General features: G+C 38.4%; 1 protein-coding gene across 5 annotated transcripts in view; it reads left to right on the plus strand.

Annotated features, from left to right (window-relative positions):
* Positions 1-4,644: 4,644 nt before the first annotated feature.
* The window catches only part of LOC114645979 (aryl hydrocarbon receptor nuclear translocator-like protein 1), a 109,477-nt gene continuing 96,081 nt past the window's right edge, over positions 4,645-18,040 (plus strand). For all 5 annotated transcript variants that reach the window (XM_051922767.1, XM_051922769.1, XM_051922770.1 and 2 more), the window contains exon 1: positions 4,645-4,741. The gene's annotated coding sequence lies outside the window, so the exon portion shown is untranslated. The remainder of the gene's footprint in view (positions 4,742-18,040) is intronic.

An 18,040-nucleotide genomic window follows, 5' to 3' on the forward strand; every position in this document is an offset into this window, starting at 1 on the left:
GGTCAGCTCAAGTTGGACGGTTGGGAGACCGTCAGAAAGGCAAGATTGTGTTGGTTTGGACATGTGCAGAGGAGAGATGCTGAGTATATTGGGAGAAGGATGTTAAGGATAGAGCTGCCAGGTAAGAGGAAAAGAGGAAGCCCTAAGAGAATGTTTATGAATGTGGTGAGAGAGGACATGCAGGTGATGGATATAATATGGAAAAAGATGATCCACTGTAGCAACCCCTAACAAGAGCAGCTGAAAGAAGTAGAAGAAGAAGATTTCTGTCTGCTTTTGCTGTGATGAGAACACTTATGAAAACTGTTAGAATTTTTTTGTGTTCATGGTGGTTTTAAAATAATTGCTGAAGTGGTAAAAATAGCCAAATACACATTAATGTCTTAGACAAATGAACAGCAAAAACCAAGTGCCAAAACCAAAGTTGCTGAGCAAAAACAGAGTAAAAAAATGTTCCAAAGTTCTTTTTTAACTTTTATTTGTGATTTTTTGTTTTAGTAACTTATCCACATCTGGATTTCAGGACCTGTGACTTACCATCTTAAATAGGTGTAAAATGATGACGCAGTGTGCCATGTGACCTCTGAGTCATATGAAAAGCAATGAGCATGACAACAGTAATCTACATGGCTATGACCATATAGTCACAAAATGGTACTAGAGTAATGTCACCGTTATAACAATAAAATAAATAAATAATCTAAAATATATTTGATGACATCCAAAAATAAAACAAATATTATGTTTCTTCAAACTAAAAATGAAGATTCATCACAAGCACTTGGCTGTCAAGTATATAACTAATGAAAGATGATGGTAGTTTCTAAGTTTTGCTAAGTTTAAGTTAATTGATCAATTAATCACCTAGGTGACTGGCCCTATAACTTTATGCTAAGATCAATGGACTGGAACTCATGTTGCATTGCTTACATATTTATATTGTATAGGGTATCCATAGCTTCTTATATATTTTTTATGATATGACACATTCATTAAAGTACAATAGATTCATCTTGTGTTGCCACTAGGAGGTGTTTCGCTAACTAAGACACAAACTCATTAAGTAGATTAAGTCAGAAATACTGTATTCTTTATATAAAAACCATGCATTATTATTTCATTCTGCAATCTCTCTGCTTACATTAATTGAGATATCTTTGTCTCTTCCAAAGAATTAAGCCAAATCATATCATGTATTTTCCTAATTTTCAGAATGAGGGTGTTGTTTTTGCAAAAAAATATTCTGGAGCAGTGGCTTATGTGGAATTGCATCTGTTACAGAGACAATAGATGACAATCTTTCTCGCTCCTCCTTCTACATCACTTACTTGGAAACATGTGAGTGGACAGTCGTCATTTTCCATGTTATATTCATGGAACACGCCATCTCCCAAAAACTTCCAGTTATTCCTCCAGGTTATGTCCTTTATGGTGCAATTCCATTCCCTATCTGCAAAGAGAGCAGCATCCACAGTTCTTAGTCTTCTTTCTGCCATTTTTCTCTGTATTCCAAACTGAATTTGCACAGGGAGGTAGAAAACCTTATGGCACGTGATAAGCACCAAAAATGTTGAATCTCAGATCAAACAGAGAGAGAGAAGTTGAGAGCAAGCGCTGGTAACTCATTGCCACAACCACCACAAGATGAACCACCTGGATTGGGACAAAAGTGCACTGGGTGACACCTCCGCACCATACTAGAACAGTGGGAGGTTTTTTTACGGTGGCTGGAGTGTCAGTCCTGCCCTCAACCTCTATGTTTTCCCTGCAAGTTGGAATACCTGCATGCAGGGCTGGATGCAGATTAACATCATACCCAGGATGGCTCTGGTAAAACTTTCTTCACTATTTTACTGCATATCATTAGACAAGATAAATTCCAGGAGTACTATTCCATGTTGTCAAAATAATGGTGTTTCTTTCTGGCAGCTATGTCCATTGTTTTTGCCATTCAAAGCACTAGATTGACACCATCTGTTGGATTGCTGATATTGTACATCATATTACATGTAAACTTTGATCTCACTAGCTTTCAAGTGTAAATCATGAAATGTAGTTTGATAGAAGCTCTTGCTTCCCTTAAATCGATTTTTTCAGCCTTGCATAAATGAAAAAATATTTTTCTCGTCCACACTTCATAGTAATTGATCTTCACCTCACTTGTGAACCCAATGAGAGAAACAAAGCCTAAAGACATTTTGCATGGCTGTGTTTCAAATGTGCATAATCTCACATTTCTGACTGTGTTTGTTATATTTTACTCAAAAAAATGAACATATTGCACATACCATATAAGAACATTAATGGCACAGAATCTCCATCTATTCTGCTCCCAAATTTCTAGTGTGTTATTAAAGTCATTCATAAGGCCATAAAGTCTAAATTTATATTAGGATAGTGTCAAACCCTTGAAATTTGTGAGTGTCCTACAGGGACCAATGCATTAGGGGAAATGGAGAGGAGGCTACACTGTATATAACTTTTCTTTCCATTTCCATTTCTAGGACAGAAGACGTTCCAGCCAGCAACAGTTAATGTCATTTCCAGTCTCATCATACTCCAACATTTCCATTGCACATTACATAAACAATGCCCTCACCAGAAGAACAGTAGGCTAGAGCAGCACTGGAAGATGGTGCATGACAGAGCAGCATTTTTTTTGTTGTTATTTAAAAATCTTACAATTAAATGGGGTTTTCCCAGCTTGGACCACATCTCTTGAATTACTGTAATACGGTGACAAAAAACAGTATTTTCTTTTACTATTGTACATATTAAAGATTAATTGATATATATAAGATGAGATATATTTTGTTTCTGCCCGTTTGCTCATCAGCTGCAAATTCCTGGCCTTGATTCTATTATTTCACTAAGTAGTTTACCTCCTTCTTTCATTGTGTGCAATTAAAAATACAATGACATTGTGGATGTTTTTATAAATAGCTTTAGTGTTTGATATGTTAACTTTTGCTAATGTTAAGTTTTATCATTAAAGTTATTCTTAATTCTTACATTAGAATGATTACATTAATGACTTCCCTTTTTATATTGGATTGCATTATTCTAAAACTGTATCACACCAGTCTTTATTTATAAAAGCACAGATTGCCAATTTAAAAACTAATATGATGTAGGAGTGACTAGATAGATAGATTGCTGCCATCTCATGAATACTGCATCCTGGATTTGATTCCTGCATCTGGTTATTGTCATTGTGAACTTTGCACATTCTTCCCATGTCCATATGAGGTTTCGTCTGCATATTTCTCCAGCGTTCCTAAAGATATGCAGGTTAATATAATTGATGACTCTAAAATGGCCCAAGTGAGTGTGAGCATGTGTGTGACCTGCAATAGAGTGATACTCTTTCCAGGCATGTTCCCTGTCTTGCACTTGTTACTGCTGGGATGGGTTCTATTTCCCTGAAATCTCTAAATTTTTAAGCAATTTTTAAGAATGTGTGTTTGTCTACACAGGTACAAAGTATATTGGAAAGGGTCTCGCTCTGTTTAAGGACATGACTGACACAGAGGTTGGCAATCTTTAATTAAAATCCACAAAATTATAATTACAGCAGTTTTCTGCTTATTTAGTTTTGATGTTAGATTCAAACAAACAATATAAAAAGTAAATGAATGTCATAAATGTGATCATTGAGTTCTGTGAGCCTGCACCTTTGCTAGCTATTATTAAACTCAATGAGCGAACACGTTTGCTATAGCTATTATCACAGTTGTTCTCGGTCATTATCAGAATCGGAGGCACTTCCTCTCCCTGAGGCTACTGTGACCTTATTTAGACTCCTGCACATCCTGCATTCGTCAGGTAGGCGAGCGAAGGTCTTCCTTACCATTAGCCAGGCAGCATGGCAACAGTTGCACACTGCGCACTTTTTGAAATACAAAATGTGCACTGCGACAGTTTCACCATGAAGATTGCTATACTGTGTATTTACTGAAGTGGAGAGCATTATTAATATAGCATAACCTTTAAATAATTTGTAACTTAGATCCACTTTTCTACCGATTTGTTCGTCTGTGTCAAATTTCTTTATTATTCTACTAGTGTACAGTTTAAAGCACAAAGTGCCCTTCATTACATACAAAAAAATGTTTTTTAATGAAGGGTTTTGATATTTTATAAGTTACGTTGTTATAATTTCTTTTTTTATTTAATGATACTCTTACATCACTCCTTTCCTTTTTTACAAGATCGTGTCAATCAGGTTGCTCTTTATTTGAATAAGAAATTGATTACTAATTTACTTTGAAAAGTGTATCTAAAATCAGCTATCCGATTAAAAAAAACTTTTAATGGTAACCTATTTATAATATTCTTATTACTAACGGAGGTAGTGAAAACCTTCCACGAACCTTTTTTAAGGGGGGCGTAGGAACCGCCTTACTGGGTTTTTCGTTCTCCTATTGGTCTTTGCTGAATAAATGCAAACGAGGGCAATGTCTTCGGTCAGAAGCAGGCGAGCTTCTTAGGTAAGCGCTCTTAGACGAAAACCCGCCCTCATTGGGCTGCTGGCTTACCGGACATTATATGATTGGCTCTGGATTAGGCGACCCTGTCTGATTGGTCACGAAAGCAATGCAGGTTACACGAATCGCGTCATTGGCTAGAAAGTAGGTTAGTGGTGCGACATTTACAGGAGGCAGAAAGTAGGTCATAGATTGCTGCTGTTTATCGTCGTCCTCGTTTCACTATTTAAATGTGCTTACTGAACTTCCATCATGTAAGTGCAATGCGTTTTTATTATCATTTTTATTCATGGCTGTTGTGCGTTTTTTGATTATCACGATTGTTGTAGAAATCTAAGGTTTGCCTTAACCAGGATCCTGTCAGTTTTAGTAGGAGGGGTTGTGTTTTTGTATACCTTGTGTAAAATGTATAAGTAATTTAAAGACGCAGTCACTCTGTGATTGAGGGATCGCGAATAAGGGTTTCATGTTCCATTCAAATAATGTAACTGTCTTTATATGACGTTCTAAAACGCATTAAATGTGCAGGGTTAAAATTCTTTTGAAAAACACATCGAGGTTCAGTGATTTATATAATTACATATAACAGTTCTCGTATCGGCAGCTTGCTTTCTGCAGAACAGAATGGTTGCTATTTCTGTCAGTTTTCACGTTGTCTCAGTCTTCCTCTAGCTTTGACTGAATGCAGATCCAGAGCCGATGATCCTGTAGACATTACATTTATTTTTGATTAGTGCAAATATTTCACATTGAATGATCCATGGCTGGTAGAACTTCTTGCAAAGTGCATAGATTGACCAACTTGTATTAAAGTGTTTCAATTTGAATGCTGCATAAATATGTATGTAATGCACAATTTGCCAAAACATGTGTTTTATAAACTTGTATTAAGAGTCGCATTCAAGCACAAAGAACAGTTGCGGGGGAAAGCGAGATGTTTGCTTTAGAACCGAATCTAGCATTGGCTTAACTTCTAAAAAGGTAGGTTTAAGTAAAGTACGATTGTTTCGAAGCCTTTAAAAATCAGAAGATGTCATGTCATTTTTGTTACGTCAACTTCGAATATCCCTTTAATGCATATTGCCTATACAATGGCCAGAGCCGTGTGACAGATGTCACAGTTCCGTTTTTGGAAACGCAAAAATATATACAAAAGAAATACAGTCTCCCAAGTATATATTTTATGTATTTCAAACCTGCACTTTTTGGGCAAGCTTGGTGAATATCAGTTTATAGCCGAACGATCATAATAACTTCAAGAACTGTTCCCAGCGATAGACTGGCGCCCCATCCTCGGTTAGTCTCAGCCTTGAGCTGCAGTTCCCAGTAGTCCAGAATTTTTTCTTACACGGATTCAGAAAATTGACTAACGAGTTGAAAATATTCTGCTCTTTAAGAACCCGTTGAGTCTGATGCATCTATGCCTCCGCTACATAATTCCAATTCATTTGCCTGCATTGTACTAATGGCAAACAGTGTGACTCATAGTAAACAAGATGAAAAAATGTTGGATGGAGGAGGTAGTGTCCCAAATTCACTGAGCGCCGCAGAAACAAGATAATCGAAGGGAGGAAGGCAAGGAAATTTCTATGCCTACACCACTATGGTGTATCAGCGCATGGAGAATCACAGTCTCTGCGATTTAAAGATTCAGGGCTGATGAGTATCCATTTGCCGTACTTTGAAAAGTAAATTAAGTAAATTAATTACGGACAAGAACAGTATCAAGTACATTTGGAAATATATTTATGATAAGGTGATTGAAATGTTTACATGTGCAGGTACCTTGGCATTAGCACTGCTCTTTCATAGTTTCGGAGTTTTGGGTTCAAATCTCAGCTATGTCATTGCCTATGTGGGTGTGTGTACTCATATTTACCTTCTTCATGCCAAAAAGGCACGAATGTTGAGTAAATTAGTGACTCTGGACTGGCAACCCATGTACGGCAGGATTCAGCCTTGTGCCAGGTGTTGTCAATACCCACAACTGTGTACCGTATTAAATGGCTTAGATAATGGATGGATTGATAATTTAAATGTTAGAGAAAAACACACGTTTTGATGAAATAGCTAATTAGTCATTTTATATATACATCCTTTGGATGAGATGTAAAATCAAGGTCCTGACTCTTTGTGGTCATAAAAGATCTCTGAGCATCTTTTGAAAACAACAGGGCATTTCCTAATGTTTTGGCTAAATTATCCAGCATGGTATGGCCCCCTATCTAAAATGTGGTGAATGCTACACATTGGTGGTGGTTGAAGTAGTTTCCCGCTATGTTAAGTGCTATGAGCAGGTTAGGAAAGCATTTTATAAAGGTTATTAATTAATTGATTAATTATATATGTAGACAAAATAAGAATTAGGAAGTTGTTCAAAATCCCTGTTTTAGTTCTGATAAAATTGAGGAATGGATAAAAGCGCCTACATTTTAATACCTTCATATAGTTTAAATAATGTAACAAGACTATGTGTCATAATTGTTCTCTTTCCTCTCCTTTTCCTCACTGTGGCTAGCTATTTTTGTTACTATTTCATATCACAGTGTGTTTGCCTTTTTATAATATTGAAATTAAAACCAAACATACAAACCCTTAAACAGGATTTGAGGAACCTGGGGTTGAACACTGCTTTTTCACAAATTTTTAAGTGCTGCTTTCAAGATCTCATTCACTGTCTGTGTGAAATCAGCATGTTTCCTCTGCGCATGGGTGGGTTATTTTCCAGTGGCCCAGTCTTCCATTCCACATCCCAAATATATGCACGCTGTACTAGGACAATTGGTATCAGTAAATTGGTCCCATGTCTATTCAGCAATAACCAGTGCAAGACTACTTTTGACACAAAGCTGCTGGCATACACTAAGACACCCAACAATCCACTGCCAGAATAAGGAAGCATGGGAACTGGACCGATAGCATTTCAGCATTTATATATCTCTAATCATGGATGCATAATTTTACATTGCTATTTGCCTCAGTGAATGCTGGTAATTGTAGTTTTGTGCTGCTTAACATGAATAAAGCTTTTAATGTGTAAAAGAGTTGTTCTGCTTAATAATTTGGAAAAAAACAAAGGCTTTCATTTAATGAAAAGACATTATAGTCTACAGTGTGGTTCATGTCAATATTTTATATTAAACATGGAGAAAGTATATCCTGGTGTAAGTTCCACTCTTGTCATCACCCCATCCAAATGTGATGGTGATTATCTGGTGTTACATTTCCTCTGAATTCCTTTAAGGATGGCTTTTTTTTTGGCTTTGGCATTATGGGATACTGACAGTTTGCAAAAAAAGTTGGCTATTGGTTTTTCATTTGTGGGTGACTTTAATAAAAACAATTTCCTGAAAATTGTTTAAAATACTATTTGAAGTATACTTCTTGTGTGTTTTAGTTTCAGGCATAATGGAATTGCCACTGTGCTGGGTTTAAGAATAGTTTTTGCTCAAGTTTACTTAAAGCCTGTGGGAAAAATTAAAAGCAATTATGTCTCGATGCATGCTCAATAATCCAGGTAAGGAAATTCTAGCAAGTTGATTCAGTTCATCTGGACATAGTTCTTTTCCAGGGAGATATGTTACATCACTCATCCAAGTGACTTCCTCATGAACTGAATCAACTTTCTAGTAAAAGCAATTATATGACTCCTATGTGGTCTCATAAATTGGATCTTTTTAAAGGTGTTTGATCTGCAAATGTTGATTTTCATATTAGTCAATTAATTATTTTATAGAAGTCCCATTGTGGTAGGTAATATCTCAAACCACTTTACAAAAGTATACAAACAATTAATAGATATCTACTGTATGGCCCTCTTAGTGGTGAAACACAAGCATTTTAAATGACTGCTTTGGATTGGTCACTGAGTGAACTGGAATGGTCTTTGGATGTGCCATCTTCAGGGCTCATGTCTGTCTTCTTATCAGTTCTGTCCAGCTAATGTTTGATCCACAAAACTGTGCTTAACATGTCTATGTGTAATAATGCAGCTTAGGGGGCATCAGTGTCTAAACATTTATTATCATAAGAACACTCAAGTCAGGGTGCTTAATCAGCAAGGTCTTGGACCTACTGTAGCATGGTAGCATTAAGCACAAGACAGGAACCAACCCTGGACGTGGCAGCAGTGGTCCATTGAAGGGTCCACTACATGATCATACTAACTCACTCATACCATTTCATCACCAGTAAATCAGACATTCACGTTTTTCGGATGTTGGAGTAACCCTAAAGTGTTTGAAGTTAAACCTGTGCAGACACAGAAACAATGTGGAAATTTTGCAGTTCGTACAAATGATGAACAGATAAGGGATTCAAGAGATATGCTCTGAATCCATCTGGTAACAGGACTAGCCACTGTGCAGCTACTGTATGCCGTGCTTGTTGTGTATTGTTTGGCTCTTTCAGTTTTTCCTTACAGCATATGCCCTTTAGTCCTGACTTCAGTCAAGTAACACTTTTCTGTATTTTCCTCTAGCACTTCTGTATCATTCTTATGATAAAGCACCTAAATTGTATGCCAGTGTGTCCTCATAACTACTGCCCCTGTAGGCATGTGTGCTAACACTAAGAGAAAGAGTCCACTGTGCATCCATCAATCATTTTCACTACTGCATAATACAATTCACTGTCTGTAGACCTGAGGCTGACTCTGACCGGGTCAGGATTTAAATGTAAGCCAGCAATACTGAATTCTGTGCCACCACACTGCCGTAGTTTTGTAGCCTATTTCCTTTTTTTTTTTTTGCTTTGGTACACTTCTATCATTATCAGTGGTCTGTCAACTTCTTTTCTTTAGCGCTAAACTAAAAATCCATCTCTTTTTCTTAATTTTTTAATTACTGGGATTTTTCAAAAATTCAAAGACACTTGGTAGCTTTTTCTGGTTTTCTTTTAGCAGCTTCCATCTCAGTAATCTTTCTGATAAAAGCATAGGCCTTATCCATCACATGTGACAAAATGAAATGTGTGTTTCTTTAAAAGTACAATTTCTTAAGTTGCAAAAACTAGTACTATTATTATTGTTTCAGTTCTGTTTAATGTCATGTGTCAAAAAAGCACAGCATATCTACAAGCATAACATTAAAACTATTGCCAGTATTTCTATTAAGGCCTTTTCAAATTTGCTTTCCCAGTATTTTAATAGTCCTTTTGATTGAATTATGATGCCCCCACTTTGTGTTCCTAGACCATTTAATGTGATTTTTGTTTTGTGCTTATTATTTTAGTCCTTATATCTAACACATTTAGAAGCTATTTTCCCTTATTAGGAGTCATTATTATTGGTATTTAGGTTTTATTATTATTTTCCTCTTCTGGGTTTCATTCAGGGTGGATTCTCACATTGCTTGTGCCTGATGCTCCTGAGATAGGTTCCACCGACTGACCCAGTGCAGCATTAAGCAGGTTTGAAAATAAATGTGCCAACTATTGTCACTCAGGGTGGCATGATGGCACAGTGCAGCTTCACATCTAAGTTTGATTCCTGGCTTGGGCACTGTCTGTGTTTTGCTTTGTCCTTCGTGGGATTTCTCTGGCCCGGGTTTTGTCACATATGTGTGTATTGGATTTAACTGGAACTCTGACTTGATCCATTTTGTATACTAGAGGGCTTTGCCCCTTGCTTGCTTCGCTCTCCAACCCCCTCCCATCCCCCCCCCTGGACACGCTATGCTCCAGCCACTTTGCATCTCTGCCGCTCGCGTTGTCTGGGGGATGAGGATATTATGCTGAACACACACTGAGGAGATGCGGTCTGATCAGCTGCTATCTTTCTCCTGCTGCTGCCGAGCTGCGTGTTCTGCTTGTCGTGCTGCGCGTTGATCATTTAAATGCCTGTACAGCAGCTGTTCTTTTGTCTCACTGCCTTCTCACTGCCTTGTCTCTCGTGGCGTTGAAGTGTCTCTCGTGGGACGTCAAATTGTCTTAATTGCCTTCCGAGAAGATCACGTATCGTCTCCTTCCAAGTCTTCCATGATTTTTTTTATAAATAGAGAGATGAGTGTACCGAACAATGGCAACATGGTGAAGTTTGATGCCTGCCTTGGATCTGATGCTACTACCAGCTACCTGCCATGCTATGGGGGGGGGGGGGGGGTTAAAGGGTTTAGAACCTGGATGGGTGTGTGTTTTCATACCTTTTCCTTTGCTCTGCTCTGCTAATTGTCTGGAGAAAATGATCTAAGCCTGACTCCTGTCTCAATTCTGGTTTACTGTGGGAGTCATAGCCATCGTTCACTCGAATACTATTTCCATCCATCCATTTTCCAACCCGCTGAATCCGAACACAGGGTCACGGGGGTCTGCTGGAGCCAATCCCAGCCAACACAGGGCACAAGGCAGGAACCAATCCCGGGCAGGGTGCCAACCCACCGCAGGATCGACTACTATTTGACTTAACAAATAATTCCCCCAAGTGGCTGTTCAGTATTGGTGTCTTTTGTTTTTTAGCTCTGAACAGTATAGCAGTTGTATGATGTGATGAAATAATAGTGCTGCTAACTCATAGATCCAGAGTCCGGGTTTTAACTCCTGATCTTCTCTCAGACTGTGTTGAGTTCTCCCAGTATTGGTGTGTTTCCTCCCCAGAAACTGCAGTGCTGCTCATACATCCTAAAGATGTGTGTTCAGTTTTTTTTAGTGACTCTAAACTGGCCTAAAATAAATGAGTGTCTGTATATGTGTGTGTGGGTGCCTGCCCTATGATGGACTGGGAGGAAATTCTGGGATGAGTCCTGCTGTGCACCCAGAGCTATTGAGACCGTGAAATTAATTAGGGAGGTTGAGTATTGAATAGACTGATGTTTCAAATTGGATTTCTATATGGGAATGTTGCTAAGCTGTTATCTAATTTGTTTTTAAAGGCCATTGCTTGATACTGTTACGTGAAAGCTCTACATTTTTAGTATACTTTATTATGTGAGTATAGACCACAATAATAAGTACACATGTTTGATAAGGGCCACGTTTGTATACTCTGTCACACATTATGGGCTTTCGTCAGTAATGCTGTCCTTGTGTAACAACTCCTCCTAATTACAATATATGGAGGCTAACTTCCTGCTGAAGTTTTTGTCTGTCACAAGTGCCTTATTTCCAAAGTGAGGTCAGAGGTGTGTATGCATAACCCCGCTTGAAACTAATTCTTCTCATTGTCTCAATAGTCGTGTGGTGGGTAGTGCAACATACTGTATCGGTGCATGCTCGGAACTGCTCCTCCTCTCCTCTCCTCAATATCTTTAACACGTGGCAGTTTGTGACCAAATTAAACACTTAAGGAACTAGGTGGCTTCTATGTAAACCCCTCTTTTGTTCTTAAAGCAGTGCTGCATGGACAGAAACATGAAAGTACTGCTAACCCACCGTTACTCTCTCTGGTCAGTTTGAAAGGCTGGATCATGCATGCTGTTGGCTGTTATTCCTAGGTGGCATTAATTTAGAAAATCATTTGGTAACCTGGATTGGGGATGAATGTGAATTATGAATAAATCAATATCTGATGATTTAATCCATCGCATCTACATTGAATTCTGAATAGTATGACTGATGATTGCATGTTTTTGCTCTTTGGAGCACTTTGCTATCATTCTTGCTGCCACACAGTTAATTTTTTTTTAAAGATGCTAGTTTTACTATCTGTGCTCAACAATGATGTGAGACTGCCCAGCCAACCTCTTCCTGTAACTGATCTTCCATACATATTATTAAAAGGGACATAACATTTATGCTTTTTTTTTTTTTGGAAGTTGACAATGGCCACAACTTGATACAAAAATGACATATTCCAAACTTTTAGAAATAAGAATACATTGGTTTATGTGTTTTCATGAAAGGCGATCCTGCAGAATGATGAGTAAAAATGCTTATCTCTTGCAATGTGACAGGAACTGTAAGCCGATGAGCAGTTAGAATCTTAAAAAAAGGCTTTCATGAAAATGTCAAGCAAGTCATCCAAATGAATGATCTAAAATTACAAAAAGTTAGTGGGGGATTGTATTTGCCAATGCACAGAAAACAACTGATAAATTAAGTACAAGATCTTCGAATGAAGTAATTTTCACTTGTAAGACAAATATTGAAATATAAGCAACATGTATCTGATAGCTTGTTTTTTTTGTTTAGTTGACCTGCATATGAAAATATACGTAAATACCCATATCCTTAAGTTTCTTCTTACTTATAAGAGGAAATCGGGAGCCATCAATGATCTCCAAATAAATTTTAGTGAAGCCAAATATGTAAAACTAAGTGTTTTCCTATAGAAAATAAAAAAGCAAAGATGGGAATTATGCAAGTAAAGATAAGTAAGTACCAAGTAAATAGACAGAAAATTAATCCTTTGGTCTAATTTTACAGACTTCAACCCCTATCTGCTTATATCACTTTTTCCACCTAATAATGCTACCAAAAGGCTCATTACTCACCTTATTTTTTTAACCTTTACCTCGGTAGTGACATTCATGTCCCTGGTGATTCTTCCTATTAACTCACTAGATAGAGTAGGAAAGCATGGGTGGTCATGAGGTCACTGAAAAAGGGTGTGTGGCGCTCCCGATATCTTTGCAAAAGGACAAAGGTCCAAGTCTTTAGAGTCCTGGCATTTCCTGTTTTTCTTTATGGTTGCAAGTCATGGACGCTATCCAGTGACCTGAGACGAAGAAAGGACTCCTTTGTTACTGTGTCTCTTCTGAGAATCCTTGGGTACCGCTGGTTTGACTTTTGACAAGCAGTAGATCATGGAGTTCCAAACGAGGCACATTACCAGCACTGTGAGGTAGCATCAATTACAGAACTATGGCCATGTGGAGTGATTCCCCGAGGGTGATCTAGCTTGCAGGATCCTCATGTGATGCCTGACTGTGGAAGATAGACAGTCATTTCCGAAGGGTGGGACTGGATCTGCCTGGGGGGTTGCCAACCAGGATCCCGACCTGTTTTGTCATGTGGTAGGTACAGCAATGTGCTGTACCAGTGCCTGCTCCTCAACCTGACATGATCTGACCTGACCTACCAGCCATCTGATTTCGATTTTTTGAGGCCTATGCCTGGGTTGTGGAACCTCCAATGTCAAATCAAGCAGCCACAGATATCTGTGCAACTACATGCTTCAGGTAACCATATCCAGCATAGTGAGTAGCAGGGTGCTATAAACAACATAATGGACTTCCCCTGCTGCCACCAAGTGTACTGGTATATTTTCTTTCTATTGATAGCAGTCCCTCATTATCCTTCAATTATTCTAGTGCCCCCTTTGTGATGATCCCTTGACTACTCCAACATGACTACTCAAGTAGTCGGAATCAGTGCACTCTATTTGACTCCTGTCCCAAGTTCTTTGAGGATATCTAAAACCCCTGTTCCTGACCCAATACCCTTACACGCCACTTAATCCAGTGCAGGGTTATGGATTTACTGCAGCTGTTTCTGGTTTTGCTATTGGAAACAGTGTGGGTATTATTAAATAAAAAAAATAGTAGCCAATTGCAGGGGCACATGTGCGCACATTCACTCACAATAGAACCAGTTTACAGTTGGTAATTAACCTGTATGCCCTTGGTGATGTCAAAATGTGGTAGAAATACAACATTTTTTATTTTTATTTATTTTTAAGATTGATGCTAACAAGTGACTATAAATAGCGTTGCAGTGAGCGTGTCTATGTTTCTTTGAGTGTGTGCATGCTCTGCGGACATCTGGTATCTCATTCAGACCAGTGCTGGTTCTTGCGTTGCACCTGGTATAAATTGGCTGTAATTTGCATTGACTCTCTGTTACTAAAAACACATGGATAAAACAGCTGTGGAAATTTTATTTCTCTTTATTTTATATAACTTCAACTTGGGTAGAGCGGTGCAATGAAGTGGATGAATGGTTAATAATATTGCTAACTCACAGCTCCAGGAGGCACTCAGAGCAAGTTATTTTGCATCCCATGCAATAGACTTTGACTCCAGAGTTTCAGGAAATATACACACAAGACCCAATGCTGATGTTTAAAATCATAAAATGGTTACCTCGGATTTTGTCATTTAAAATAATCCCCAAAATGATAATCTTCATATTATTATTATTATTATTATTATTTCATTTCTGTTTGGTGAATTAGCAACACGAAGCTGGCTTGGTGTGCCTGAGCATGCCCTGCAATGATCTGGCACCCTATGCATGGTTGGTTCCTGCCTTGTTACCACATACACCGATTCCACATTACCCTGCATTAGGCAAGAAATGCTTATTGCACTGTTCAGACAATGTTATTAATGCTTTTTTTAGAAGGACAATGAAAAAGACAAATCCAAGAATAAAATCAAACCCAATTAAAGCCCTGTTTGAAACCTGTAGGAATATGATAAGTATGCCAGTTGTATGCATGAAGGATCCATATTAATGCCTGGCTCTCAGTCTATGGCGTGGTGACCCAATCTACTATATAAGCCATACTCATTAAGGACAGAGGACACATTCATGGTAATGGATATTTCTGAATAAGTGTAGGTCTCATATATGTTATATAGTAGAAATGATCAAGACAGTGTCATAGATACACAATCGTAGAAGGTTTGTTTTCCATTTTACTACTAAATCCCTGACTAATACTCTACTTAAAATAGTGTACAAGATTTTACAACTCATTTTATGAGCCTTCTGTTAGAAATAAAGTTGATTTGATTGGCCAACAAAGAGAACAGGGGGTAATTGCCATCAATGGCTAATTTACTTAATGCAATTTGTTTAAATTTGTTCTTAACTAAGAAACCCAGCGTGCTCTATAATTTTTTCAAATCTAGTACAGCTTGTCACATACGTGTGAGTAGGAAGGAGCTGTATGGACCAAGTGAAGGTAATTCCATGCCAGGTCAGGGGGTGACGGGGTGCACTAAACCTTCTGTTGCCTCTGCAGTCCAAACACGGGAAAACCTGCCTGATTCACCCTTGATGACATCACTTCTAGTTCCGGCACCCCGAGGAGCGTCACTTCCGGTTCCGGCGCCGATTTTGTTGGGATAGACTTTGTCTCCCCTCGATCCTGACTAGGATTAAGTGCACTTGAGAGTCTACAGTGTGTATGCATGTATTGCTAGTGGTGTATATACAGTATGGACAGCATCAGTAGCAGGTCTAACAGTGTGCAGTGCTATACTCTGATAATGGTGGGTAGTTAATTTCAGAGTCTGAGTACCCTAAAGCTTAACCTTCTTGGCATTATCCCCAACCATGACTTGGACTCGGAATTCTGTGCAATTACAGTTATTCATGAGTCACATTCGGGCGAACGTGTAATGATCCAATTTACATCTTAAGCCTGAATATTCTTCTGCTGCCATCTAGCACTGTAGATGAAATGACACCATAGTACAAACATTCATGAGTATTTCTATGCATATCGTCACTCCAAAGTGATTTACCAACATTCATGAGTGGAACAAAGCCACAATCTAAAAACACAATGGCAAATCAAAAGCCTTAATGTCAGTTTTAGAACAAATTGAAACTGATCCATTGATCGAATTGAGCAATAGTAATGATGATGTGAATTGACTGACACACAAAGTGAAACTGATGCATGACACAGCACCATATGCCTGGTGAATTCAGTCGTGATAAGCTTCTGTGTTGTGTGATGATAGCTGCGTGACAAAAAGACAAAACAATTGTTATCAAGTGCAAGGACAAACAAGACATTAGCCCCCTAAGCACTGTTCACAATGCGGCAACTGTCAGTGTTCACGTCAGGGAAATGTGGAAGTTACTAAGCCCTGCCCTGTGGTAGCCTACAATAACACAATGGATGTGTCGATCACGCAGGTCAGACACTGACATTCTGTCATTTCATGTGCAAGCAATAGAAAAAAAAAGTACAAGAAAGGTGTGCAAAGAAACACGCTTCTGCTGTCCCAGTTGCAGCATCTGGCAGTGCATTGGTGACTGTCTGAAAATATATCATACGGAGATGTGTGCTAAATCTGCATCAGTACAGCAGTGGACTCTAGACACACCTTTTCTACTGAAGGTTTACATTTTGTTATTTACATGTTTCTCTTACACATAATAATATTTTTTCTTGTTTAAGAAAAGTTTTTTGGCATTTTACCTGGGGTAAACATAACACTAAAAAGGCTACAGGATTCTTTTCACATTTGGACCTTAGTACTCTTCACCTTCATTGATGCTGCCTTGAGAATTCAAATGCATAATTTTGTACCCTCCCAAAAGATGTCTGTATAAAAATATTCACAGACTTTTTGACATGGTGCCAATTGAGAAAGCTGCACTAATCTTTTGGGTTACTCATACTAAGATTATCTCAGTCTTTGGAGTCATATACTGAAACAAGGGCAGAGGAGGCTAAAACTCGATCCAAGGGTAGGTGTGACTGTGTGCCCAGGTTAATACATCTTTCCTTTTTTGTTGTTCTTCTTGTCATGTATTCTGCCTCACCCTCTGAAGTGCTGCTCCTCTTCCAATTGCTGAGTGACATCTGACTCATCTGGCAATCCTTTAACCTCTCAAAATGCATCTCATAAGTCTGGGTAAATCTGTGTGGCTCATGTTAGAAGGTAATTGCAAAAGATACATTTTGGACTTAGAACTGCGGCTTCTGTAGATTTCTATCCAAGGTATCCTCAGTTAGATTTTTAAAGTAAGCTGTTTATTTAACAAAAGTAGGCCATCCTGCACCTGCTAGTCCTATTATGTTTAAGCCATTCTGAACCCTCTGACAGGGTGTTTAAATTTCATGTTTCTGTTCGAATTGCGTTACTTTAAATATGCAATTGCAGTATGCAAAGTTCTTAACTGAGACTCCTGTCGAACCAATGGAAATGTTATAAAACTTGTATCAAGGTGGTTAACTGTTCCCTTATTCATTTCTTTATTTCTTCCTCAAACTGCAAGAGGGTTGAGGATTGAGGTTTCAGAATTTCCTTACGAAACACAATATGTTATGCTACAACACACTATTACCAAATCAGGTCAGGGCTATTGCTGTTAATAAACAACAGGTTAGTTAAATTTATAGATGAAACTAAACTAAAGGTAAAAATAGAAGATACGCTCAAGCCATCAAAATCGCAACTGAAAAGACCTGGGAAAAACTGGGTAAACCCATAGGAAAGAATAGTATTTGATGTAATTGTACAAGTGGTACAATTGTACAGTGGTAGTGGTGGTAGCACAATTGCCTTGTAGTAGGGAGACCAGGGTTCATGTCCTGAGCCTGATGTGTGTAGCTTACTGTTTGTTTCCACAGTCCAAAGACATGCATGTTAGGTGGATTGGCAAGCATAAATTGGCCTGTGTGTGTGTGTGTGTATTTGCTGCAGTGGACATGTTCCTGTTCAGGGATTGTTCCTGCGTTGTGCCCTATGCTTGCTGTGAAGCACTCCTGCTCCCTGTGACCCTGCTCAGGATAAAGGTGGGTTAAAAAATGGACGTGTAACTGTAAATCAAGCAGTATGGAGCTAAAAATGCAACTTATGATGGAGGCTTGGCAGTCGGCCCACAACTAGACAGTGTATAGAACTAATTGGATAGACTCTGAGGGTTTTGTG

Source organism: Erpetoichthys calabaricus, chromosome 2 (genome assembly GCF_900747795.2).
Source record: "Erpetoichthys calabaricus chromosome 2, fErpCal1.3, whole genome shotgun sequence".
Lineage (NCBI taxonomy): Eukaryota > Metazoa > Chordata > Cladistia > Polypteriformes > Polypteridae > Erpetoichthys > Erpetoichthys calabaricus.